The sequence below is a fragment of the Erinaceus europaeus genome, chromosome 9, assembly GCF_950295315.1.
Source record: "Erinaceus europaeus chromosome 9, mEriEur2.1, whole genome shotgun sequence".
Taxonomy (NCBI): Eukaryota; Metazoa; Chordata; class Mammalia; order Eulipotyphla; family Erinaceidae; genus Erinaceus; species Erinaceus europaeus.
This window is the reverse complement of record NC_080170.1, coordinates 60,145,934-60,173,901: the sequence shown is the minus strand read 5'-3', so window position 1 is coordinate 60,173,901 and position 27,968 is coordinate 60,145,934. Positions and strand designations below refer to the sequence as shown.

Sequence of the window (27,968 nt, the reverse complement as noted above, 5' to 3'; positions counted from 1 at the left end):
GCAGTACTGACCCCCCAGATCTTTTTTTTTTTTCCTCCCAGGGGCCCTCCTTCCATAGGACAGTTTTTTTGTTAGTCTGTGTGCCAAAGAGCACTGGCAGGAAAGAAGAGTGGGTGAGGCAGGCTAGCGCGCCGGGGTATGACCGTGGGGAGCCCGGCAGGCACTAATGGGGTTCATGGCCTAGGTGACCTAGGCGGCGCAAAGGCTGTGGAGCATTGTCCTCACTGGAGAAATAGTCCCACTCATCCTTTTGGCGACAGTCGTGGGACAGTGGGGACCCCACACCCCCACCAACCCCGCTGCGCATCCGATGCTGGCATCCGGCTGACACAGGACGCAGCCGCCACAGCTGACTCAGGTATAGCCCCACATGGCCGCAGGTGCTTCCCAGGCGACTCAGCCAGAAGGTGCTGGAAAGCTGCTCGCGACTCGCGCCTGGCCAAAGCCTGCGCCCCTTGTCCCCGCCGCAGCGGCCTCAACCTCTCCGGTCCGGGTCGGGGGAGGAGGGGCAAAGGCAGATCGCGGGGCGGTGGCGGGGTGTCCTCAAACCCCCTCTCCCCCCGGCTCCCCAGCAGCGCAGCTATGACTCAGCCCCAGTGCGGAGGGGAGCGAGAGGCGGGACTCTGGGGAAAGCTGAGCTGCTGGGAGGGCGAGGAGGGGTGAAAAAGGAGGGGAGAGCAGGGGAGCAGGGAGAGGAGGGACGGGGGAGGAGCAGAAAGAGGGGAGGAGTGCTGAGAGGAGAGGGCTCTGCGGGGGAAGGGCGTAGGGGCAGGGCGCCGGGAAGGGCGGATCCCTGAGCGCGGAGAAGGGAAGGTGGGGGAGCGGGAGGAAAGGGGAAGGGGCCGGCTTAGGGCTGGGGCGCTACCCCCCAGCCCCCGCTACCTCCTCCCGGGGTCCTGGGCGGAAGCGAGGCTGGAGGAGCAGAGCGGATCATGTCCCCGCCCCCACGTTGTCCTCCAGCCCTGTGTAGAGGTGTGAGGAGGTCACACCCTGCGGGCTCACCCTTGTATCGGCACACCTCTAGTGGGGTCCCCCAGTAGGCCGCGTAGCAGTGGGGGTCCTGATCGCGGGGGCTTTCGGGAGAAATCGCACGCCAGGGCGCTCTAAGGCTCGGGATGGGGGGGTGGTGCTGTGCCAGGAATCTCCTGAGAGCCTGTGGAGTCGGGTGGGGCAGGTGGATGGTCACAACGGTGAATGTCGTGTGTGTGTGTGTGTGTGTGTGTGTGTGTGTGTGTGTGTGTGTGTGTGTGTGTGTGTGTGATATGCCATTACAGTGCTGGCTTTCTCTGTCCCCGTAGGTCACAGGTTCAATCGCTGGGACCACCATGAAGCAGAACTGAGCCATGCTTCGGTGAGAGGGGGAATGAAAGGGAGTAGGAGGGAGACAGCACAGCACTGTTCCATCATGGTTCATGAAGCTTCCCCTTGGTACCAGATACAGTGCTCCCAAGTGGTGGTGGTGGTGGTGGTGGGGTACTGGGGAGAGAGCACAATGGTGATGCTGCAGGGTTTTTTTTTTTTTTTTGAAGAATTTATTTAGTCATGAGAAAGATAGGCAGAGAGAGAAAGAACCAGACATCACTCTGGTACATGTGCAGCCGGGGATTGAACTCGGAACCTCATGGTTGAGAATCCAGTGCTTTATCCACTGCACCACCTCCTGGACCACACAGGTTTGCTTTTTAAGGGTTGAACTTGCTAAGATTCTTCTTGGACAGGTGCCCTTGGCCATCAGACTTGTGAATTTCTGCCTCAACCCCCTGCTAGGTCTGCTTCTTGGGGGTCACTGTCCTGGAAGTTGCCTGTTCTCCCACAAGTCTCTTCTCTAGACTCCTGTCCTCCTCTGATTAACAGGAGTCCTACCTATGGACCTCCCCTCCAAACAAACAAACAAACAAACAACAACAACAAAAACGAACAAAAAAGCACATGCTCGTCAGTTGGCCAACCCTAGAGGCAGAAACTCCAGATACCTGATTTTGCAGAGGGGAACATGGGGGGGGGAGATGGCCACTGCACTGGCCACTGCAGCACAGGGCTCTCCAACACACCACCTCTAATGTCCAGCCAACCATGAGGAAGGGGGGCTGTCCCCTGCTCAGCCATAACCTGGCATCCACCTATTAGGTGCCAGCAGCCCCGTCCTCCCTAGGGTGACAACCAGAGAGTCTCTGGACAGTCTCCATCCCCTGAGGATGAACCCTTAGTCCTGGTTGATAATCAGGTCTACCAGCTTGTCCCACCTCCTGAGGAACAGTTTTTTGGGGGAGTTCATTTGTCCCTCTCCATTCACAGGACTGTCACTCCCATACAAGTGGGTGACCCTGTGTCCTTCCCAGTGGGGTCCCCTTGCCCAGAAAGCCAGCCTCTCTGCTCCCCAAGCCCCAAGGGCAGGGCAAGCATGTGGATGAAGCTCCAGCCTCTTGTTAGTGTTGGAGTCACAGGCTGTCCCAGGCTGGGTGCCAGGAGGAAGAGGGCCCCAGCCAGCTGCCCCTCTCTGGCTGCCGAGGCAACTGCTGGTTCTGCAGGTTTGTTTCTGGCTCAGCCAGAGGAGCACAATGCCACAGTGTGGGGCCAGGGTTGTCCCCAGGGCCAGGTCAGACCTTTCATGAGTTCATCTTTGTATAGAAAGTAGCTTGATTTGTGCATATACCTCTCTCTCTCTCTTTCTCTCTCTCTCTGTCTCTCAGATTTATTAATGAGAGAAAGAGAGAATAGCAGGGCATTACTATGAAACATTCAATGCCAGGAATCAAACTTGCAACCTCATTGTTAAGAGTTCAATACTTTATCCCTTCTACCACTTACTAGGCCTTTTTTTATTGAGAGACCAGGGGGCCAGGTGGTGGCACACCTGGTTGAGCACCCACATTACCACATGCAAGAACCTGGGTTCGAGTTACCACTCCCTACCTGCATGTGGAAGCTTCATGTATGGTGGAGCAGTGCTGCAGATGTCTCTCTTTCTCTACCTTCCTCTTCTCTCTCATTTTCTGTCTCTATGAACAAAAAAAGAAAAGAGAAGAAAAAGGAAAGAGATCAGAACACTACTTCACTATTTAGGATACTCTGTTTCATTCTTGCTTGTTTTTCTGTGGTGCTGGGGATGGAACCCAGATCCTCAAGCATCCAGGGCATGTGCTTTACCTCTGGGCTATATCCCTGCCCCGAGGTCCTTTTTGTCAGCAACTCATGGAAGCAAGTGCCCACCACACTAAGATGTGGCTTCATATCCTCCCAGAGATAGTGCCAAGTTTTCACTAGTGCACAGTGTTGTTTCTTTTTCTCCTTCTCCTTCTTTTCCTTATTTATCATGTTTTTCCCCCAGAGCACTGCTCAGCTCTGGTTGATGGTAGTGCAGGAGATTAAACCTAGGACCTCAGAGCCTCAGGCATGATAATCTATTTTTTAATCTTTATTTATTTATTGAATAGAGACATCCAGAGGAATGGAGAGGAAAGGGGGAGGTAGAAAAGGAGAGAAACAGAGACATTTGCAGCACCTACTTCACCACTTGCAAAGCTTTCCCGCTGCAGATGGGGACCAGGGGCTTGGACCTGGATCCTTGTGCATTGTAACGTGTGTTCACCCAGGTGTGCCACCACCTGGTCCCAGCATGACAGTCTTTTTGCATCATTATTACACTACTGCCCCAGCCCCCGAAGTCTGTCTGTCTGGCTCTCTTTCTTATTACCAAAGTCTCTTTTTATGACCAGTGTGGACTATGTGTTTGTAGTTTATGACTGAGTGTACCCCAGTGCTGTGTATGTGAACTGGGATGCAGGGAAGAAGGACCTGGACTGGCTCTGAGTCAGAGAACAGGTGGAAAGTACATTTGGAGGAAGACAGTATGTTTCCCAGAGACTGTGAGAATTTGGCCAGGTGGGGAGGTCGGAGTGGCTGGGCCGGGTGGATGAGTTAGTTTTTCCAGTGCTTGAGTGCCAAGGGGGTAGGGAAGAGCCCTGTGTGCCGGCTTTTTGAAAATCTTTTATTTATTTATTTATTTTAGTATCTTTATTTATTTATTGAATAGAGATAACCAGAAATTGAGAGGAAGGGGGAGATAGAGAGGGCGAGAGACAGAGAGACACCTGCAGCACTGCTTCACCACTTGTGAAACTTTCCCCCTCAGGACCAGGGGCTTGAACCGGTGTCCTTGCACATTGTAACATGTGCGCTCAACCAAGTGTACCACCACCTGGTCCCTAAAATATATATATATATATATATATATATGGCTGGGGACTTGACCCTTAGTCCTTCTTCTTCTTCTAGCATTTGCCCTTCTTCCGCAGCCAGTCAACAGCGTCAGGTTGAATCTGATGCAAAGCCTCGAGACCTCCCTTGAATCTGGAGAGGTGGCAGTCGTTGACCATGTGGGTCACAGTCTGTCCATAGCCGCAGGGGCAGTTCGGGTCGTCTCTGGCTCCCCAGCGATGGAACACAGCGGCGCACCGGCCATGGCCCGCTTGATAGTGATTGAGGAGGGCCCAATCACAATGTGCTAGGTCAAAGCCGGGTTGACGCCCGCAGGGGCCTGCGACGAGGTGACCGTTCCCCACCTCAGCTGACTGCCAACTCTGCCTCCAAGAGTCTGGAACAGAGAAGTTCAGTGCAGGCGCAGGAGACCAGATTGGATGACAAGACGTCAAGTGCTGAACAGGGTGGGCGAAGATAACGCGTTTGATGAAGAACAGTCCCTCAACATTAAGTTGGAGGACTCGAAGAGCAGAACCAACAGCTTGAAAGCTGTCAGGAGCTGCTTGTTGCTGGCTTTGAAAGTGACTGGGATCCATGTGGATTCAGTCGGCTAGGAAGGATCGTCAGTTTCCCCAATGAATGGGTACTCACGGGATGCACCACGGGAAGGTCGATCCAATGCATTCCAACCCTTAGTCCTTATCCCAACCCTTAGTACACATTGCTACTGTGTACGATCAAGCAGGTGCACCATCCAGTTCCCACTGTGAGTCTACTTTATTTAAATATCTGTAAGGTCAATCCAGCAGGTTGAACAGTGGCTAGAACACTAGCCTTTCAAGCATGAGTTTCCCATTTAGATCCCAGGCATCAAGCATCAAATATACCAGAATAATGCTCTGGTTCTCTCTGTGTATCATTAATAAATAAATATGGGGCTTGGAAGTGGCACATTCAGTTGAGTATACATGATGCCATGTGCAAGATTCCAGGTTCAAGCCTCTGCCCCCCACCTGCACAGGGGAAGTTTCAAAATCAGTGAAGTAGAATCAGCCCATAGTGGTGACTTTTTTTTCCCTTCATTTTATTGGCTAAGACAGAAGTTGAAAATGGAAGGGGAAATAGAGAGACACCTGCAGCCCTGCCTCACCACTTGTGAAGCTTTTCCTCTGCAGATAGGGACCACAGGTGTGAGCCCAGGTCTTTGCACACTGTAATGTGTGCACTTAATCAGGTACATGGTCACCTGGCCCCTCTCTTTCTAGTTAATACATAAATCATTAAGGAGAAGAAGGAGAAGAAGGAGAAGGTGAGGGGAGAGGGAAGAAGAAGAAGAAAAAGAGGAGGAGAAGGAAGAAAACAGGCAAGAAAGAAGAGAATGGCCACCAGGAGTTGTAGCGTCATCATGCCAGCACTGAGTCCCAGTGATAACCATGATGACAAAATAAATAATTTCTAAAGAGATTTTAAAGCCCTTTTAAGATAGTGGGCTCTCCCCTTGTTGGCTTCCTGCCTCTGGACTCTGGCTCACGCTTTGTCCCCATGGTCAAGGTGCCTCAGGCCTCTGCTTGGCTGACCATGCCTGTCCTTCAGGCCAGGTAGGCCACTGGGGTCCCACCAGGGTCACACAGCAGTCAGCCATGGTAGAACCAGGGATAAGGTCTTGGTGACAGTTCTGCTAGCCCAGCCCTGGATCTCAGAGAGCCCAGGAATGGGTAGCTCCTCCACACTGAGCCAGTGCCATGTCCTCACCATTCCTGTTTGTTCTCCTTTCTTTCCTGTTTTCAGTCTGCACTACAAATGTGAAGGCTGCTGCTGCAGCAGCCATCCTGGGAACGTGAGACACAACAGAGGTAGCTATTCCTGAATAGCTGAAAGAATACCAACAACCGCTACCTTTGGATTTCTCAGGGTTCCTCCTTGTGCCTAAAAGTGGTTGGTGACCCTAGGGGTTTTTTTTGTTTTTTTTAAAAGACCTATTGGGATTCGGGCCGTAGCACCACAAAGTACAAGGACCGGTGTAAGGATCCCAGTTCGAGCCCCTGGCTCCCCACCTATAGGGGAGTCTCTTCACAAGTGGTGAAGCAGGTCAGCATGTATCTTATTTTTCTCTCCCCCTCTCTGTCTTCCCCTCCTCTCTCCATTTCTCTCTGTCCTGTCCAACAACTACGACATCAATAACAACAATAATAACTACAACAATAAAACAACAAGGGCAACAAAAGGGAATAAATAAATAAATATTTAAAAAAATTAATTTAATTGTTTATTTTATGAGAGTGAGAGCATGAGAGACCAGAGCACTGTGCTTGATCTCCTCTCCTCTTTCTTTCCCCCTTCTCCCCTCTCTTCTCCTTTTCTCTTCTCTTTTAAAATATTTATTTGCTTATGAGAGAGTAGGAGGAAAGAAAACCACAGCATTGCTCTGTCATATGTGGTGCTAGAGACTGAACTGGAGACCTCATGCTTGAGACTCCAATGCTTTATCCACTGTACCACTTCCTGGACCACAGCAAAGCTCTGTCTTATACAATTGTGGACATACAGCCTGGGACCTCACATATGCATGGTATTCATTCTTTCATTAATATATTTTTTAATTTAGTTTATGGGGGGGTGGTAGTGGAGAGAATGAGAGCCCAAATCAGGCAGGACAGATAAGTTCATCAGGAGGAGAGCCTGCTTTGCCACGTGCATGGCCCAGGTCCCCATGCTGATACCACCTGGGAGGTGCTATGGCAGCGGTGGAAGCTCCAGTGCTGTGGCATCTCTCCCTCTGTCTCTGTCTGAATGAAAAAGTGGCCCAGCTAGGTGAAGATGTACATGTTCGAGGTCCCAGCTACATACATACATACCTCATACCCTTCTGAAGTGGAGTGTTAAAAATAAAAGCTTGGTCACCCCAGCCTGGAAGCTCTCCAAGTGCCCACCAGCAGGTGGAGGGACATATATAACTGCACGTCCACGGACAAAACGCTCCTTGGCATAGCAGCAACCAGACACCAGTGCCATGCTGCTGCCAACCTCCCAGATACCCACAATAGTAACCCACTGCAGCCAGGTTCCAGCCCCCTCCCCCACCCCCAGCTGTGAGGGCAGTAAACAGGCCAGTGGTTGTGGCAGGGGGTGTGGGTGTGGGGCATTTTTGAGGCAGTGGGAATGTTCTAGATCTTGAGTGGGGCAATAGTTACACAATCATATATAATATCATAATAAGCAGTCCTGCTTCACCACCTTTGAAGCGACTCCCCTGCAGGTGGGGAGCCAGGGCTCGAACCGGAATCCTTAAGCCGGTCCTTGCATTTGGCGCCACGTGCACTTAACCCTCTGAGCTACCGCCCGACTCCCAAAATGTTTTTTTTTAAAATTTATTTATTACCTTTTATTGCCCTTGTTGTTATTGATATTGTTATTGTTGGAAAGGACAGAAAGAAATCAAGAGAGGAGGGGAAGACAGAGAGCGAGAGAAAGATAGATATATGCAGACCTGCTTCACTGCTTGTGAAGTGACTCCCTTGCAGGTGGGGAGCCGGGGACTCAAACCAGGATCCTTAAGCCAGTCCTTGCACTTTGCACCCCATGTGCTTAACCCGCTGCACTACCGCCCAATTCCCAAAATGTGTCTTTTTAATTAAAAATAGCAAATAAAAATGCCATTTTTTGACAATAATGATTCTTTAATCTGTCTTTTTAAAAATGGCACTTTGTGTAATAATTAAAGCATTCTGACATTTTATAAGCATGCTTTTAATTAAAAAATAAATAAAATTTTAAAGAAAGAGGTTGGAAGCATCCAGGGAGGTGGTACGGTGGGTAAATTGTTTGGACTTATAAGCCTGAGGTCCCGAGCTCAATCACTGGCATCATGTATATCCCCTCTCCCTCTCTCTCTCTGTAATATATAATAAATCTAGAGAAAGAAAGAAAGAAAGAGAGAGAGAGAAAGAAAGAAAGAAAGAAAGAGAAAGAAAGAAAGAAGTGAAATACTTGCTTTCTGATACACACACCCCCACAGGGCCCTGGGCAGAGTTCCCTAAGAGGCCTCTGGGAAGGGGGGTTTTCATCTTGTGGGGCTGCCCTGAAAAGACTCCTAAGAACCTCCTTTTCCCCCCACCCACGCCACCAGTCCTGACTTCCTCCTTCCCTTCTGCGCCTCAGCAGGTGGCACAGCTGAGGAAACAGTCACAGTAATGAGGGGCCTCTACCACTCCAATCTACAGGCAGTTGGCAGGCTCTATCCCCACTGGCTCCGGACTGTCCAACCTCCGAGGCAGGTTACCTGGGCAGGATTCATAGTTGCTTGCCCCCCAACAGGCAGCTGTGACCTTTGGCCCCGCAAATACTCCACTGCCAGCATTGCCTGAGGCCAGCTCCAGAGTACATAAACTCAGGTGCATACAGACGTAGGGTACTAGGATGCTTTTGGGCTTCCCACTCAGCACTGGTCCAAAGCCATCCAGCCAGCTATCTGCCCCTCCACGAGAGCCCCCTGGGTGATTTTAGGGTCCTGAAAGAGGGTTCCCAGAGAAGGCTGAGGATCAGAGAGGGCATGACCTGGGCCCAGAGCTACACAGCAAACAGTTCACAATCACTGGATCTCATAGTCCTATCTGCCCACGGAAGGCCAGGCTGCCTTTCACTGGTTCACACCGGACCTTGTGCTGCAGTACCTGGGTCCCCAGTCCCTGCTGCCCCACCCCCCAAGGTCTCTTACTATCTGCTGGCCCCTGAGCTGGCCCACCCTCCTGGGGGTGCCAGATGACTGCCATCAGGGCTGCAAGGCCCCAGTAGGGCTCAGGGAGTCTGCCCTTTATCAGTGGACCTAGAGCTCCCTGCAGGCACATCGGCCTTCAGGCCAGGGAGCTGTGGAGAGAGGCCCCAGCTTCTGGGTGGACAAGATACAAGGCAAGGATGCCATTTTTTCCCCTTTTTGTTGCCCTTGTTGTTGTACCCTTGCTGTGGTTATTACTGTTGTTGTTGATTTCGTTCATTGTCGGATAGGACAGAGAGAAATGGAGAGAGGAGGGGAAGACAAGAGAGGGAGTGAAAGACACCAGCAGACCTGCCTCACCGCCTGTGAAACGACTCCCCTGCAGGTGGGGAGCGGGGGTTCGAACCGGGATCTTTGAGCCCGTCATTGCACTCCGCGCTACGTGCGCTTAACCCTCTGCGCTGCCGACCAACCTCCCCCCTCCCCCCGTCAACATTTTAACTCCCAGCCTCAGTTTCCCCATTTGTAATGAGGATTAGAATAAGAAATGACTGAAATTTAGTTGGTACTTGAAAAGATTCTATTAACTAGAGAAACAAGGCAGGAATAATGCTTGGCTGTTATGAGCTGGCACCCTGTTTGTCTTTGCTGCCACCTAGTGGTTACAAATGAGAATGCAAAGTAGGAGCAGGCTTCCTTTGTTTACAGATGCAAGAGTGATTATATACAAAGAAAAAAATGAGTCCTGAGGGTAAATAGCATAATGGTTATGCAGAGTCCCAGGTTCAATCCTTGGCACCACTATAAGCCAGAGCTCCAGAGCTGAACAATGCTCTGGTTTAAAAAAAAAAAAAAGCAATGTGGGCAGTCAGGCAGTAGTGCAGTGGGTTAAACGCAGGTGGTGGGAAGAGCAAGGACCAGCAGAAGGATCCCCATTGGAGCCCCCGTCTCCCCATCTGCAGGGGAGTAGCTTCATAAGCGGTGAAGTAAGTCTTCAGGTGTCTATCTTTCTCTCCCCTTCTCTGTCTTCCCTTCCTCTCTTGATTTCTTTCTGTCTTATCCAACAACGACAGCAATAACAATAATAACAACAATAAAAAACAAGGGCAACACAAAGGGAAAAATGGCCTCCAGGAGCAGTAGATTCCTGGTGGAGGCACCGAGCCCCAATAACCCTGGAGGCAAAAAAAAAAAAGAATGAAATTTTTAAAAAGAAAGCAATGTAAGAGATTGTGACATTCGGGGCCAGGTGGTGGTGCACCTGGTTAAGCACACACATTACAGTGCACAAGGACCCAGGTTCAAGCCTCTGGCATTCCTCTATGCAAACACTAAGTTAGAAGAAATTGAAATCCAGAAATCAATTCCTTTTACTATAGCAACAAAAACAATAAAATATCTAGGAGTAAATCTAACCAAGGAAGTGAAAGACTTGTATACTGAAAATTATGAGTCACTACTCAAAGAAATTGAAAAAGACACAAAGAAGTGGAAAGATATTCTATGTTCATAGGTTGGAAGGATTAACATCATCAAAATGAATATATTACCCAGAGCCATCTACAAATTTAATGCTATCCCCATCAAGATCCCAAGCACATTTTTTAGGAGAATAGAAAAAATGCTACAAATGTTTATCTGGAACCAGAAAAGACCTAGAATTGCCAAAACAATCTTGAGAAAAAAGAACAGAACCAGAGGCATCACACTACCAGATCTCAAAATGTATTATAGGGCCATTGTCATCAAAACTGCTTGGTACTGGAACATGAACAGACACACTGACCAGTAGAATAGAATTGAGAGCCCAGAAATGAGGCCCCACACTTATGGACATCTAATCTTTGACAAAGGGGCCCAGACTATTACATGGGGAAAGCAGAGTCTCTTCAACAAATGGTGTTGGAAACAATGGGTTGAAACATGCAGAAGAATGAAACTGAATCACTGTATTTCACCAAATACAAAAGTAAATTCCAAGTGGATCAAGGACTTGGATGTTAGACCACAAACTATCAAATACTTAGAGGAAAATATTGGTAGAACTCTTTTCCACATAAATTTTAAAGACATTTTCAATGAAACAAATCCAATTACAAAGAAGACTAAGGCAAGTATAAACCTATGGGACTACATCAAATTAAAAAGCTTCTTCACAGCAAAAGAAACCACTACCCATACCAAGAGACCCCTCACAGAATGGGAGAAGATCTTTACATGCTATACATCAGATAAGAGTTTAATAACCAACATATATAAAGAGCTTGCCAGACTCAACAACAAGACAACAAATAACCCCATCCAAAAATGGGGGGAGGACTTGGACAGAATATTCACCATAGAAGAGATCCAAAAGGCTGAGAAACACATGAAAAAATGCTCCAAGTCTCTGATTGTCAGAGAAATGCAAATCAAGACAACAATGAGATATCACTTCACTCCTGTGAGAATGTCATACATCAGAAAAGGTAACAGCAGCAAATGCTGGAAAGGGTGTGGGGTCAAAGGAACCCTCCTACACTGCTGGTGGGAATGTCAATTGGTCCAACCTCTGTGGAGAACTGTTGGTATGCTTCTAAATTCTGCTTCTAAAACCCTTCTGTTTCATTGGTTTAATCCCCCTTGCTTAACACTGTATTCTATTTACATAACCACTGTTAACTAAGCACCACCCTGCCTCCAGGGCATTGATTTAATCCTCACTCTTTTGCACGCTTTTTCCTTCTCCCCACCCCCTATCCTATGTACATCCTCTTCGGACCTGACACTTCCACCTCAGGATATATAAGGACAGGATTGTGATTAGAGATAGCTTAGATTGTGCTGCGTTCCACATGAATAAAGACTGAACTGCGTACCACTCAGCCATGAGTCCCTGGTCATCTCTGTCTCCCGCCTGCGAAGCTAGACCGGCAACTAGTGCTCCAAACTGGGACTGGCAAATGGCGCCCTGAACAGGGACTGGCAGAGAACAATCTGGAGAACTCTTGGAAGGCTAGAAATGGACCTACCCTATGGTCCTGCAATTCCTCTCCTGGGGATATATCCTAAGGAACCCAACACACCTGTCCAAAAGATCTGTGTACACACATGTTCTTGGCAACACAATTTGTAATAGCCAAAACCTGGAAGTAACCCAGGTGTCCAACAACAGATGAGTGGCTGAGCAAGTTGTGGTATATATACACAACAGAATACTACTCAGCTGTAAAAAAATGGTGACTTCACCGTTTTTAGCCGATCTTGGATGGACTTTGAAAAATTCATGTTAAGTGAAATAAGTCAGTAGTGCAGCAGGTTAAGCACAGGTGGTGCAAAGCACAAGGACCGGCATAAGGATCCCGGTTTGAGCCCCCTGCTCCCCACCTGCAGGAGGGGTCACTTCACAGGTGGTGAAGTAGGTCTGCAGGTGTCTATCTTTCTCTCCCCCTCTCTGTCTTCCTCTCCTCTCTCCATTTCTCTCTGTCCTGTACAACAATGACATCAATAAAAACAGCAATTTGGGATGCATTGGATCGACCTTCCCGTGGTGCATCTCGTGAGTACCCATTCATTGGGGAAACTGACGATCTCCCTAGCCGACTGAATCCACATGGATCCCAGTCACTTTCAAAGCCAGCAACAAGCAGCTCCTGACAGCTTTCAAGCTGTTGGTCCTGCTCTTCGAGTCCTCCAACTTAATGTTGAGGGGCTGTCCTTTGCCAAACGCGTTCTTATTGGTCAATTGGCGATACAGCATCAGGCAGATGTTATCTGCCTACAAGAAACACATATAGCAGTCGATGAAGCTGCTCGATTCACCATCAGTGGATTCGATTTAATATGCTATAATCTCCATCCTAAACACGGCCGAGCCATCTACGCCAAATCGTGTCTTGAGGATGTTTACCATACGGCCTCTTCGACCTTCTACGACTCCATTACTATTGGAACTATTCAGCTCGTCAACATATATAAGCCTCCCAGTACCTCATGGGATAATGAGGTCCTGCCTAGCCCAAATCACCCAGCCGTTTACGTTGGAGACTTTAATAGTCATCACCAAGACTGGGGATATTCCTCCACTCGTGCTGACAGCTCTATCTTAGCCAACTGGGCTTCAGCGAATGACCTCTCCCTATTATACGATCCCAAACAGCCAGGCTCTTTTCACAGTGCTAGATGGAATAAAGACTCTAGCACTGCAAAAAACGGTATCATCTGTTTTCCATCTACACCATGCCTCGACCTCACGTGAGCTTAATGTGCAGCTTGGCGATACGAGAATCCGGCATGAAGCCCAGCCAGTCTATCTTGGCGTTACTCTCGATCGCACTCTGTCACTTCATGAACATCTCATAAAAACTGCAGCAAAGGTGGGCGCGAGAAATAACATCATTGCAAGACTGGCCAACTCCTCATGGGGCGTGAGCGCTTCCACACTGCGATCATCATCTCTGGCATTATGCTATTCCACTGCAGAATACTGTGCCCCACTATGGTTCCGTAGCCCCCATGTCCACTTGGTCGATTCCAAATTATATTCCTCCATGAGGATAATTTCTGGAACCATCCGTTCCACCCCGGTTCCATGGCTGCCAGTTCTTAGCAACATCGCCCTGCCAGATATTCGTCGGGATGCAGCATCATCTAAGTTCATTTCCCACGTCTACGCTCGACCGGACCTGCCAATATATGTGGATATCTTTGCCCACCCTGTCCAATGCTTGACGTCTCGTCACCCAATCTGGTCCCCTACGCCTACACTGAACTTTTCTATTCCAGACTCTTGGAAACAGAGTTGGCAGTCAGCTGAGGTAAAGAACAAACACCTCATCACAGACCCCTGCAAGCGTCAACCCAGCTTTGACCTAGCATGTTATGATTGGGCCCTCCTCAATCACTATCGAACAGGCCATGGCCGGTGCGCCGCTATGTTCCATCGCTGGGGAGCCAGAGACGACCCGAACTGCCCCTGTGGCTACAGACAGACTATGACCCACATAGTCAACGACTGCCACCTCTCCAGATTCAAAGGAGGTCTCGAAACTTTACATCAGGCTCAACCTGACGCTGTTGACTGGCTACGGAATAAGGGCAAACGCTAGAAGAAGGGAGATAGTGTAGTGATTATGCAGACTTTCATGCCTGACACTCAGAGGTCCCAAGTTCAATCTCTAGCACCACCACAAGCCATAGTTGAACAGTGCTCTGGTCTATATATATCCATCCAGAGACATTAGCTGGGGAACAGACTGCTCTAAAGCCTACTTTGTATCTCTGTGTGCAATTGCCTCTCCAGGTCAGCAGACAGTTCTCTGAATCACTTTTAAAAATGTTATTATTAATTAATTAATTAATTATTGGATAGAGACAGAGAAATTGAGAAGAGGAAGATAGAGAGGAAAGAGACAGAGAGATACCTGCAGCCCTACTTCACCACTTGTGAAGCTTTCCCCCTGCAGGTGGACCAGGGGCTTGAACCCAGGTCCTTGTGCACTGTAGTGTGTGCACTTAATCAGGTGTGCCACCACCTGGCTCCTCACTTCTGTTTTTTTTTTAATAAGAGAGAAAGTAGATATAGAGGGAGGGAGAGGGAAGACAGCAGGGCACCCTAACATGGAACTCCACCCATATTTGTCTTTGGAGTGGTGCTGGGGGTGGTGGGTGCTTGTGTTTGGAGAGCACATGCTCTGCTGCTGAGCCAACTCCCCTGCCCTGTGGGGTCTTTGCTTTTTTTTTTTTTATTTTTAGTTTTATTTATTTCATATGCAATAGAGGGCATTTCACACAAGGCAGAGAAAGAGAGAGAGAGATACCAGAGCTCCACTCTGATTCATGCAGTGCTAGGGATTGAACTGGGAACCTCCAACATGCCATTCCCACACTCTACTTAGTAGATGAGCCATTTCCTTGGCCACAGGTCCTTGTCATCCGAAGGCTCCTCTTGGGACCGATTTCTAAGGCCCCATCTGCAGGACCTGGGCCTTGGTCAAACTCCTGGGTGGCCAGGCTTCTGTGGACAGGGAGAAGAGAGTGTTTCCTACCCTGGAGAGATAGAAGTCAGAATCTCCAGTGACCTCTAGGGTCCTTGTTCATGGTAATGTGTGTTTAACCAAGTCTACCACTGCCCAGTCCCTATACCCTGTTATCTTAAAATCTTGTAAACCACAATTAATCACAAGTTTTAAAAAGTGGCTTTTAAAAAAAGTGCATTGCCATTTTCAAAAGCCCAAAAAGAAGAAAAGAAAGAAAGAAAATGACCTCATCCCTAGTTCCCAGCACTAAGTGAAAGAGCCAGACCTGCTCCCCATTCTTCTAGAACAAGGGTTAGTTCTGTGAGGACTGCCTGCTTGTGCAGCCTGAGGCTTTCTTATCTCTGGAAGAGGAGTTGGGCTGCACACCAGTGGTGGTGGTGGGCCTGGGGGAGAGGCAGACAATAGGGGCACAGTGCCCAGCATCTCCACCATGGCTGGTAGAATGAATGAATGAATGGAAAGACCAGAGTGGGAAACCTCAGTGAAAGTTGGATGTACTTTTTTTTTTAATATTTATTTATTCCCTTTTTGTTGTCCTTGTTGTTTTATTGTTGTAGTTATTATTGTTGTCATTGTTGGATAGGACAGAGAGAAATGGAGAGAGGACGGGAAGACAGAGAGGGGGAGAGAAAGACACCTGCAGACCTGCTTCACCACTTGTGAAGCGACTCCCCTGCAGGTGGGGACCTGGGGGCTCGAACCGGGATCCTTACGCTAGTCCTTGTGCTTTGCGCCACCTGCACTTAACCTGCTGCGTTACAGCCCGACTCCCAGAAAGTGGGGTGTTCTTTCCGGACAAGGCAACCGGGCCTTGGGGCAGTGGGGGGAGGGGAGGCCAAGTGATGGTCTTGGGGTGACGACTGGTTAATATCTGATGTGCCATAACCCCCCTCCGTACCTGTCCCTGAGGGGCCCCCTGCTTCACACACTCTCCTCAGGAGCAGCACTCCCTGAGCCTCTAACTGAGCCTAGCTTGGCCACTGATATTACTCATAAGGGATGTCTGTCTAGCGCACATGGCACAAAGCGCAAGGACAGGAGTAAGGATCCCGGTTTGAGCCCCAGGGTCCCCACCTGCAGGGGTCGCTTCACAAGCGGTGAAGCAGGTCTGCAACTGTCTATTTTTCTCTCCCCTTCTCTGTCTTCCTGTCCTCTGTCGATTTCTCTCTGTCCTACCCAACAACAATGACAGCAACAACAACAACAACAACAATAAACAACAAGGGCAACAAAAGGGAAAAAGTAGCCTCCAGGAGTAGTGGATTCCTAGTGCCGGCACTGAACCCCAATAATAACCCTGGAGGCAAAAAAAAGTCAAGACCACCACCCCAAAAGTAAAGATAGAAATGGGGATTGGGCAATAGCACAGGTGGCACAAAGAGCAAGGACCTGGGTAAGGATCCCAGTTCGATATACGGGCTCCCCACCTGCAGGGGAGTTGTTTCACAAGCAGTGAAGCAGGTCTGCAGGTGTCTTTCTCTCCACCTCTCTGTCTCCCCCTCCTCTCTCCATTTCTCTCTGTCCTATCCAACAACAATGACATCAATAACAACAATAATAATAACCACAACAACAATAAAACAATAAAGGCAACAAAAAGGGGGAAAAAGATAGAAATTACTGTCATACGTTTACAAAAGAAGGAAGGGAGTCGGCAAAGGAGACAGTATTAGTGGTCATGCAAAGGACTTTCATACCTGAACCTCTGAGGCTCCAGGTTCAATCCCTAGCACCACCACAAGCCAAAACTAAGCAGTAGTCTCATAAAAGTAAACAAAAAAAATGTTAAAAAAAAAAGATGAGGGAAAGAAGAGAGCCTGGGTGGTGACTTGCCCAGCAGAGTGTACACATTATTATATGCAAGGACCCTGATTCAATCCCTTAGTCCCCACCTGAAGGGTGTTTCTCTCCCCATCTCTCTCTGTCTTCACTTCTCTGCTTTTACCCTCTGTCTAAAAAGAAAAAGGGAAAAAAAGGTCACTAGGAAATGGTGGTGTAGTCATATGGGTGCTGAACCCCAGCAACAACTCTGGCAGAAAAAAAAAGGTGAGCTGTATAGTCCAGTGTTCCAGCCAGTATATGGTGTATCAGCTGAAAGGTGCGACAGCCACACAGTACTCTCCTGAACACCAGCTCATTGCTTCACCACTCACTAAGCTTCTCCCCTGCTGGTGGGGAAAGGGGGCTTGAACCCAGGTCCTTGTGCATTATAACATGTGCATTCCACTAGGTACACCACCAGCTGGCCCCTCCTTCAAGTCTCTCTAAAGCCAGGAGGCCAAAGTTTAGCTGTGTGACCTGCGCAAGCTGTCCATTGGCCAGCTAACTGTGGGTCCAGGCCTGTGGTTATGGGGTCCATCAGGAGCTGGGATCCTATTTTTCACTCCCATGTGGTATGAGAGAGACCCCAGCACTGCTCCACTATCTCTGGAGCTTCCCCTATGCTATCATGATGTTCCCACATGCTGTCAGGGCTCGAACCCACGACTTCAAACATGGTAAGAAGCATACATTAATTTTATGTTAAAAAGTAACTCTTGTCAATTTTAAATCTTATAGAACTCATTCTTACTTAACTGTGCAAACATTATAGGCAGAGCTAAAATCTCTTTGCCTCCTCCTTCCAGAAGTCCCCAAGATGTCCTTTGACATCTTTCCCTGTTGTTAAAATTCGGAAGGCTCTTGCCGGCCGGGCTAGCTTCACGGCGGGTAACAGAGACGCGGAGACAACAGCTGGGCAGGGAAGCTGTATTTCTTTATTCAGGAACCACGATTCATAAACTAAGACAAACTAATCACCAAACAGAACTCTGCTGTCTCTTTGCGGCGGCGCAAGCACTCTCTCTCTTACTCTCGAACTCAGGAACCCTCCAACTCTGGAACTCAGGAACTCTCGTACTCTCATACTCGGGAAACCTCTGAAACTCTGGCACACTGGAACTCTCTCTTACTCTGTAACCCTGAAACGCTCGAACTCAGGAACTCAGGAACTCTGTCACTCTTGAACTCAGGAACCCTCTCCCGGGGTTCCTTGGGGCGGGGCCAAGCAGGCCCGCGAAATTAACAGGACTCATCCAATTCTCTTAGCGGGGGAGGGCTAGAACAAACCAATGTAAAGCATACGACAATTGCCTCCTCCTTCCAGAAGTCCCCAAGATGTCCTTTGACATCTTTCCCCAAACTTCCAGACCAGTGTCATGCACACAGACATATACACATATGTACTTAAAAAAAAAATTTATTTATTCCCTTTTGTTGCCCTTGTTGTTTTATTATTATAGTATTATTGTTAGTTATTGATGTCCTTGTTGGATAGGACCAGAGAGAAATGGAGAGAGCAGGGGAAGACAGAGAGGGGGAGAGAAAGATAGACACCTGTAGACCTGCTTCACTGCTTGTGAAGTGACTCCCCTGCAGGTGGGGAGCCGGGGGCTCAAACCAGGATCCTTATGCTGGTCCTTGCGCTTTGCACCATGTGTGCTTAACCCTCTGCGCTACTGCCCAATTCCCACACATAGGTACTTTAAAACAAATTTTAAAAATTATTTATTTATTTTCCCTTTTGCTGCCCATGTTGCCTTTTTTATTGTTGTTGTAGTTATTATTGTTGTTGTTATTGATATCGTCATTGTTGGATAGGACAGAGAGAAAATGGAGAGAGGAAGGGAAGACAGACAGAGGGAGAGAAAGATGGACACCTGCAGACCTGCTTCACCACCTGTGAAGTGATTCCCCTGCAGGTGAGGAGCGGGAGGCTCGAACCCGGATCCTTCTGCTTTGTGCCACGTAAGCTTAACCTGCTGTGCTACCACCCGACTCCCGCATGCATGTACTTTTAAGTGTATTTTCCTCTGTAACTTGGTTTTACAAATATGCAATGTGACTTGGGAGCTTTTGCAGGAAGCAGACCAAGGTTAACATTTTATTTGCTTTCTTTTTTTTTCCTTTTATTTATTTATTTATTATTTAAGAAAGGATTAATTAACAAAACCATAGGGTAGGAGGGGTACAATTCCACACAATTCCCACCACCCAATCTCCATAACCCACCCCCTCCCCTGATAGCTTTCCCATTCTCTATCCCTCTGGGAGCATGGACTCAGGGTCATTGTGGGTTGCAGAAGGTAGAAGGTCTGGCTTCTGTAATTGCTTCCCCGCTGAATATGGGCATTGACTGGTCAGTCCATATTCCCAGTCTGCCTCTCTCTTTCCCTAGTAGGGTGGGTCTCTGGGGAAGCGGAGCTCCAGGACACCTTGGTGGGGTCTTCAGTCTAGGGAAGCCTGGCCGGCATCCTGATGACATCTGGAACCTGGTGACTGAAAAGAGAGTTAACATACAAAGCCAAACAAATTGTTGAGCAATCATGGACTCAAAGCTTGGAATAGTGGAGAGGAAGTGTTAGGGGGGTACTCACTGCAAACTCTAGTGTACTTCTGCTTTCAGGTATATATTTTGTAGTAGTTTACGGATACGTGTGAACATGTGCTCTCTCTCACAGAAACTGGTGTATATCTAGGTTTTGGGACTTTGTTAGAAAGTGAACCACCTGAGATGGAATTAGAGTATACTATGAAAGGAAAGGTCTCACCCGAGTAATGAAGCTGAAGGGTTGTCATTCCACATGTGAAGTCTCTGGACACAGTCTGAAGTGAAGCATGTTGAGGTGGCAATCGTTGTGTTGGTTAGGTTGTGATCGGCAGATGCAATATTATTTGATATGGATTGGGAGAGGCATACGGGAAAGTGGGCCCTATCCAAGGGTTCCAGGACTGGGGGAAGTAGAGGCTCTATAGTGGAGATGTGAGGTTCCTGCTGTCTTAGGGTTCAAAAGACAATTGATAGTTAATGTTATCATCACATTATTTGGTAATTGGGTTAACTTTGAAAAATCCTTTTGTTAGGGTTTGCTGTACAGTACCCAGTATCTTGTATATAGCTGTGCTATTGGTTGCTTCTGATCTACTTGGTCTAGGCTTTTGAGAGAGTCTGCATATCAATTACACAGCCTATATATTGAAAAGATTCAGTTTGTGTTTTGAAAAACTTTGAGACATACAATTGATTTTCCCCCTCTCATATTAATTAACTAGTGATTTATATGACTACATTTTACTAGGAGTGTACATAAGCACCATTCCCACCACCAAAAGACTGTGATCCATCCCTCCCACCCACTCACACCCCCCACTGTCCCAGGAAGCTGCATGTCTACCCCTCACCACAGGGTTTTTACTTTGATGCCCTACTTACAATTTGGTCAGGTCCTGCTTTTAGTTTCCCTTTCAGATCTTTTTACTCAACTTCTGTTGATGAGTGGGATCATCCCATACTCATCTTTTATTTGCTTTCTTATGTGTTTTCCATATTGCTTATCATTTCACAGTAAAAAAAAAAAGAAGAAGGAAAAATAGTGGTCCGGGAGGTAGAGCAGTGGTAAAGCTTTGAACTCTCCAGCATGAGTTTTCGAGTTCGATCCCCGGCAGCACATGTGCCAGAGTGATGTCTGGTTCTTTCTCTCTCCTCCTATCTTTCTCATAAATAAATAAAAATCTTTTAAAAAATAAATTAAAAATAAATAAATACAAGAGAAAAAATAAAGGAAAGTTAAGTGAGTGAGGGATAGATAGACAAAGCAAACAAACTCTTTTAAGCAAACTATCTCCAAGGATTTTTTTTTTTTTTTTAGCTCCCTTGGATTCCAGTAGGGGGAGACAAGGAGCCTGGGCCAGTGTCTGAGCGAATCAGTGTCTGAGTGACAACAACTTTCCCCAGGTTCCAGAAACTTCTCCCCCTCCTGCTTTTCTTCAGCTGTGAAGGTTCCAGACCCCCAGTATTCCTTTGCGAAGGGTTCACTTCATGCACCACCGTGCACACACATGCTCCAAAACTGGGGTTGCAAGAGCCCTTCTTCTTCTAGCGTTTGCCCTGATAGATTCAAACTCTGGGTTCTCTGGGCTTCCCTGCTTGAGTTCAGCGTCCCCTGCTGGCAAATATCAACAGCCCCGTTCACCAGAGTGCCCCGAGCTGGGGCGACAGGGGCGAAGGGCCCCACAACAAGGGGTGTGTGTGTAGGGGGAGGGTGGTGGTGTCTTTCTCTTTCCCCTTTCTTTCCCACTCGTTCCTTCCCTCTCTTGTCTCCCTTCTCTTGTCCTCTCTCCTTTTTCTTCCTTCTTTCTGTCTCTCCTTTTCCTCCCTCCCTCCCTTCTTTTTTTCTCCTCACTCCTCCCTTACCCACACCTCCAGGGAGGAGTGTTGGTAGTGACAGTAGTGGTATAGCTTTTAACTCCAAAGCATGAGGTCCCAAATTCAATCCATACCCTTACATGTGCCAGAATGCTGTTCTGACCTCTATCTTTTTTTTAAAAAAAAAATTTGTAAAAAGGAAACACTGGGAGAGTCAGGCGGTAGTGCAGCGGGTTAAGCGCAGGCGGCACAAAGCACAAAGACCAGAGGAAGGATCCTGGTTCGAGCCCCCGGCTCCCCACCTGCAGGGGAGTCGCTTCACAGGCGGTGAAGCAGGTCTGCAGGTGTCTATCTTTCTCTCCCCCTCCTCTCTCCATTTCTCTCTGTCCTATCCAACAACAACGAAATCAATAAGACAACAAGGGCAACAAAAGGGAATAAATAAAATAAAAATAAAAAACAACAACAACAAAAAAAGGAAACACTGACAAAACCATAGGATAAGAGGGGTACAACTCCACACAATTCCCACTACCAGAACTCCCTATTCTATCCCATCCCCGGATAGCTTTCCTATTTTTAAAAATATTTATTTATTCTCTTTTGTTGCCCTTGTTGTTTTATTGTTGTAGATGTCGTCGTTGTTGGATAGGACAGAAAGAAATGGAGAGAGGAGGGGAAGACAGAGAGGGGAAGAGAAAGATAGACACCTGCAGACCTGCTTCATCACTTGTGAAGCGATTTCCCTGCAGGTGGGGAACCGGGGGCTCAAACCAGGATCCATATGCTGGTCCTTGTGCTTTGCACCACCTCCGCTTAACCAGTTTTCCTGTTCTCTAACCCTCTGTAAGTATGGAACCAAGGTCATTGTGGGATGCAGAAGGGTGAAGGTCTGGTTTCTATAATTGCTTCCCCCTCAACATGGGTGTTGACTTGTGGTGGTGCTGAGGACTGAACCTGTGACCTCAGAGCCTTCTACATGAAATTCTTTTGCATAACCATTATGCCCAATAAAATAAATATTTTTAAATTTTATTTATTTATTTACCCTTTTGTTGCTCTTGTTTTATTGTTGTAATTATTAATGTTGTTGTTACTGATATCGTCGTCGTTGGAAAAGACAGAGAGAAATGGAAAGAGGAGAGGAAGACGGGGAGAGAAAGACAGATACCTGCAGATCTGCTTCACTTGTGAAGCGACTCCCATGCAAGTGGGGAGCTGGGGGCTTGAACTGGGATCCCTACGCCGGTCCTTGCTCTTTGTGCCACGTACGCTTAACCCGCTGTGCCACCTCCCGACCCCCAAAATAAATCTTTAAAAAATAAAAAACAGAGACGGGCTGACAGACCGCTTCCTCATGGCGGCAGCGCAGGAACCCGGCGAGCCAGAGAAAGAGAAGCCCTTTAAGCTCCTAGGATTTTTAGACATTGAAAACATTCCCTGTGCACGGCAATCAATATTATATGGTTCGTTGGGATCGGTTGTGACTGGCCTTGGACATTTTTTGTTAACCAGTAGAATTAGACGATCATGTGATGTTGGAGTAGGAGGATTTATCTTGGTGACGTTAGGATGCTGGTTCCACTGTAGGTATAATTACGCAAAACAAAGAATCCAGGAAAGAATTGCCAGAAAAGGAATTAAAAACAAGATTCTGTATGAAAGCACCCACCTTGATCCCGAAAAAAATCAAAGCAACAGCAAGAGTGACAACTGAGCAGTCACTGAAGTCAGTGTGAATAAAGTGGAGAACAATGCAAAGCCGAATAAAGACTTTTTTTTTTACACCTAAATGAATTTATTATAATCAAAGTTTTCAGGGCATGCCACTATTACATCAAGGCTCAAGCTAGTGTACTATGTGTTAGATATTTCTTTGTAAAAAGAATATTGTCAGTATTTCAAGGAATAAAATTATCCAAGCTGTTTTTTTTTTTAATGTGAATGTTTTCTGACTTCTAAAGCCAATGCTATTCTAAGACTTAAAGCGAATTATAGCTCTACCAAATTTGACACTGTTCTTCCATTTCTTACAATAGGCATGTCATCTCCCAAAAAGCTATGGTATAGATTTATATTTCTAAATAAAATGTATTTTAAAAACAACAACAACAAAACCCCCCAAAAAAACCACCAATAAATAATAAGTAAATAAATAAAAGAAATAGACCCGGGGAGATACTCAGTGGTAGAGTACACAGGACTTGCATATATACGAGACCCCAGTTTCAATCCCCAGCACTGCTTATGCCAGAGTGGTGGGTCACTCTCATAAACATATTAAATATATATTTAAAATATTTTATTAGGTATTTATTGGATAGAGACAGAATTCTAGACAGAAGGGAAAATAGAGAGAGGAAGGAGAAAGATACCTACAGGACTATTTCATTTCTTTTTTTTTTGTTTTTTGTTTTTTGTTTTGTTTTTTTGAGGACTATTTCATCACCTGTGAAGCTCCCCCTCTTGTAGGTGGGTACTGGGGGGCTTGAACCCAGGGCTTAGACATTATAGCGTGTATAACAGGGCACACCATGGCCCAAATACATCACAGCCTAAAACATAGGGTGAGACAAAGTCATGTCCCCAGCTCCTATTGTGCCATTGGAAGCCAGCTGCACCTCAGTCCTGTCCTGTGTGACCTCTGACTGTGGGCTTTGTACCACCTGTACTTAACCCACTGCACTATTGCCAGACTCCCAGTTTTTATTATTTTTAATTAATTAAAATGAGAGAAAGATACAGAGTAAGACCAGAGTACTGCTCAGCTCTGGTTTATGGTGGGGCTGGGGAATGAATCTAGGACCACAGTCTCAGGCATGAGAGTCTTTGGCAGAACCATTATGCTGTCATCTTAGCCTTTAGTTTTTATTATTTATTTATAATTTTTATTTGTTATTAATAGTATGTCAGAAGATTGTAAGATTATAATGTATAGTACCACACCACACCCACCACCGAAGTCCCATATCCCCACCCTCCCACCTCCCAAAATAACCACCATAGTTCTCACAAGTCTTATAGTTTGCTTGCTTCTGTTTTTTTCTTATTTTTAAAAGATGCATTTACTTATTTATGAGAGAGAGAGAGACAGGGATAGATGCTATGAAGATGCATTTACTTATTTATGAGAGAGAGAGAGAGAGAGAGAGAGAGGGAGAGGGATAGATGCTATGGTGCATGTGATACTAGGGAATAGAACTCAAGACCTCATGCTTGAGAATCCAGTGCTTTATTTACTGTACTGCCTCCCAGGCCACTGATTTTTTTTTTTTTCTTCCCTCCAGGGTTATTGCTGGGCTCGGTGCCTGCACCATGAATCCACTGCTCCTGGAGGCCATTTTTTCCCCCTTTTGTTGCCCTTGTTGTTGTAGCCTCGTTGTGGTTATTATTATTGCCATTGTTGATGTCGTTCGTTGTTGGATAGGAAAGAGAGAAATGGAGAGAGGAGGGGAAGACAGAGGGGGGGAGAGAAAGATAGACATCTGCAGACCTACTCCACCGCCTGTGAAGCGACTCCCCTGCAGGTGGGGAGCTGGGGGCTTGAACCGGGATCCTTATGCCGGTCCCTGCGCTTTGCGCCACATGTGTTTAACCCACTGCGCCACTGCCTGCCCCCCCCCCCACCAGTCACTTATTTTTAAGAATATTTAGTTTATTTTGGATAGAGGCAGAGAGAAATTGAGAAGAGAGTGGGAGTTAGATGGAGAGAACTACTTTACCACTTGTAACGTTTCTCCCCTGCAGGTGAGAACTAGGGCATTGAACTTGGGTCCTTGCGTGCTCCACCAGGTGAACAAACACCCAGCCCCTAATTTTTTTATTTTTTGAGTATACAAATATCTCTCACATTTCTATACACTGAAAAAATAAAGAAGAGAAAAAAAGGCAATAAAAAGAACAATATCAGTGATAGCAGCACATAGAGAATAAAATACTCAAGAATGAACTTAAAAGAAGTGCAAAACATGCTTTAAAATCACTAAAGGGACCAGGTGGTGGTGCACATGGTCGAGCACACATGTTACAATGTACAAGGACCTGGGCTCAAGCTTCCAGTTGCCTTGTAGGGGGAAAGCTTTGTGAGTGGTGAGGCAGTGTTGCAAGTGTCTCTCTCCCTCCTTAACTCCCCTTTCCCTCTCAATTTCTGGCTGTCTCTCTCCAATAAGTAAAGATAATAAAACACTTAAAAATCTAACTCTTTTTTTTTAAACCTAATTCCTTACTCCAAGCTATTTTCCTATTATAGCTATACTATTCAAACATTCTTCCACATAGTCCTTAAATTCTAAGCTGTATGGGGGTCAGGTGGTAGCCTAGTGGGTTAAGCGCAGGTGGCGCAAAGCGCAGAGACTGGCTTAAGGATCCCAGTTCGAGCCCCCGGCTCCCCACCTGCAACGGGGGAGTTGCTTCACAGGCGGTGAAGCAGGTCTGCAGGCGTCTGTCTTTCTCTCCCCCTCTCTGTCTTCCCCTCCTCTCTCCATTTCTCTCATTCCTATTCAACAACGATGACATCAACAACAACAATAACAATGACAACGACTACAACAACAATGGCAACAAAAAGGAAAATAAATAAAAATGAATAATAAAAAATATTTTTTAAAAATTCTAAGCTGTATTTGTTGACAATTGTTGGGCATTAAGCCAGCCCCCTGCCATTGATCTATCTTCTTTCTACCTCAAGACCCGCCCTGCCTGCAAGGTAACATTAATCCCACCAGTTAAAACCCTCATAACAGTTGCTAAGGAAGTTCTACCTTCCCAGTGTGCCTTTTTCCTTTCTCCACCCCCTTTCCCAGCCATTTCTGTTTCCGACTTGCCACTTCTGGTTTTATACTATAAAAGCCACTTCTGTTTCTGGTCTCTCTTCTCTCTTCCTGGTCCTGACCTAGAGGAGGTCCTGCCTGCAGACCAGGATGCTGACGCCAACCATTGTTGTATTGGCTCCACGTGGCTTAACCCGCTGCACTCACACCTGACTCTGGGGCTCCTGTATGAATAAAGATTTGTATTGCTACCGCCACAAACTTGGTTCCTGGATCATCTCTCCTGCCTGCGAAGCTAACCCAGGTTAGTATGGTTGTGACAGAGGTAGTTGTGTTTGTGAAAAAAAAAAATCACTAAAGGCCCAGCTGGAAGGACACTGCCTGGTCTAGACAATGCTTTCCCCATTTGCCCAGGGCACTGCTCTTCCATGTGTGTGACCCAGGTTTGAGCTTGGAAGAAGAAAGCTTCAATGCTGTGGTCTTGGTCTCTCTCTCTCCTTTCTGTCTCTGTCTCCACTGCAGAGCCCAGGAAGAGAAGTGTGGTCTGCAGAAGAAGGACATGGCCCAGCAAATGCACAGCCACTGACTAGCAAGCACAGAAGCTGCCTGTCACTGGCTGGGAAAGACAGATCACAGGCCCAGAGGTCTCATCTCAGGCGGGAGGGAGCAGAGAAGCTGCATTGCCACTGGGAAGGTGGACCAGAGCAGTTTCTGTCTTCAAGATGTCAACATAGATTTGTTCCAGCAATTCCATTATTGGGCAGATGCCCTAGAGAAAGCAGGGACTCCAACAAGTATATCTGTAACCCCTTCTTTTATTTCTTTTTCTTTTAGAACTGCAGAACTCATGTGTGTTCTTCTGAGTTAAGGTGTTCATTTAGACAGGCAAAGAGGCAGACCACAATACCAGAGCTTCCCTCTCTGCCATGGTGTTGGTATGCTTCTAATTCTGCTTCTAAAAACCCCTTCTGTTTCATTTGGTTTAATCCCCCCTGCTTAACACTGTATTCTATTTACATAACCACTGTTAACTAAGTACCACCCTCCCTCCAGGGCATTGGTGGTTCAGTGGTAGAATTCTGGCCTGCTCCGCTCCCTCTCCTTGTCACACCCTGATTTTTCACCAATCTCTTTTTTTCTCTCCACCCTCTCTACATCACATCCTGTTTACACCCTACTTGGCAAGTATATTAGTTTTAGTTTAGCTTAGCTTGGCTTAGATTGTGCTGCGTTCCGCATGAATAAAGACTGATCTGCGTACCACCCAGCCATGTGTCCTTGGTCGTCTGTCTCCTGTCAGTGAAGCTCAGCCCGACACCATGGCACCTCTCATGTGGTGCCAGGGTTTGAATCTGGGTCTTGTGAATGGCCAAGCAGGCACCCTACCTGCTGACCTATTTCTCCTTCACATGTTTTTCTTTTTAAAAAATATTTATTTATTTATTTCCTTTTGTTGCCTTTTTTTTTTAAATTGTTGTAGTTATTATAGTTGTCGTCATCATTGGATAGGACAGAGAGAAATGGAGAGAGGAGGGGAAAACAGAGAGGGGGAGAGAAAGATAGATACCTACAGCCCTGCTTCACTGCATGTGAAGTGATTCCCTGTGGGGTGCTGGGGAGCTCGAACTGGGATCCTTGCACTGGTCCTTGCGCTTTGCGCCACATGTGCTTAACTGGCTGTGCTACTGCCTGACTCCCCTTCACATATTTTTCACAACAGCTTTGTTCACAGGAGACTAAAAGTGTAAGTGACCAGAATGTCCACCAACAGATGAATGGATAAAGAGGTGGTATAGTCGGACAATGGAATATAAAAAGAATTTAAGAAGGTGAAAAACAAGATCAGAAGAGAAAACATAAGTAGAATCTGAACTGGAGTTGGTGTATTGTAAAAGACTCTGGGGTGGGTGGGGGGAGAGTACAGGTCCTGGAAAAGGATGACAGAGGACCTAGTGGGGGTTGTATTGTTATGTAGAAAACTGAGAAATGTTATGCATGTACAAAGTATTATATTCACTGTCAAATGTAAAAAATTAATCCCCCAATAAAGGAAAAAAAAAGAAAAAGAAATTTAGTGGGCAGGGGAG

At 46.9% G+C, this 27,968-nt stretch overlaps 1 long non-coding RNA gene and 1 pseudogene across 1 annotated transcript; both read left to right on the top strand.

Annotated features, from left to right (window-relative positions):
• Nucleotides 1-823: 823 nt before the first annotated feature.
• LOC132540414 (uncharacterized) lies at nt 824-27,148 on the top strand. Its single transcript, XR_009551603.1, has 4 exons — nt 824-972; nt 1,299-1,351; nt 26,008-26,185; nt 26,404-27,148. It is a non-coding gene; the product is annotated as an uncharacterized LOC132540414 (long non-coding RNA).
• Nucleotides 22,429-22,795, top strand: LOC103123720 (cytochrome c oxidase assembly protein COX20, mitochondrial-like; annotated as a pseudogene).
• Nucleotides 27,149-27,968: the final 820 nt, after the last annotated feature.